Raw genomic sequence first — 442 nt, 5'->3', positions numbered from 1 at the left:
GTCGGGGCCGACGGCGGCGCGAGAGGCGTGGAGGCTTCGCGTCTGTTTGGCTGTGGCGCTCGCGCTGCTCTCCAACCTGCTCCAGGTGCGGCGGAGCCCGGCCTGGATCCTCCTGGGCTGACTGCAGCCCCCACGCCATGGTCCCCGAGTCCCGCGTGCACACCCCTGAGGGTGGCTTCTCCCAGTCACCGATGGCTTGCACACACAGTGCTTCTCAGTGTGCTTCCTGCAGGGGCCCCGGGAAGGGTGTCACCCTAAAATTAATCCCAAGAGCAAGTGTACTGGAGTTTAAAGCCCACTGTCAGAAACCAGTGCTGACCCGTAACGACCCAGCGCAACTGGCTCCTGGGGGTTCCGAGACGCTAAATGCTTGCAGATGCAGGCTGCCAGCCTCGGAAGAGCTGGTGGGTTCCAACTACTGACCTTTGGGTTCACAGCCTAA

This window comes from Chrysochloris asiatica, unplaced genomic scaffold (assembly GCF_000296735.1).
Source record: "Chrysochloris asiatica unplaced genomic scaffold, ChrAsi1.0 scaffold00162, whole genome shotgun sequence".
NCBI lineage: Eukaryota > Metazoa > Chordata > Mammalia > Afrosoricida > Chrysochloridae > Chrysochloris > Chrysochloris asiatica.
This window is presented reverse-complemented; position numbering follows the sequence as displayed.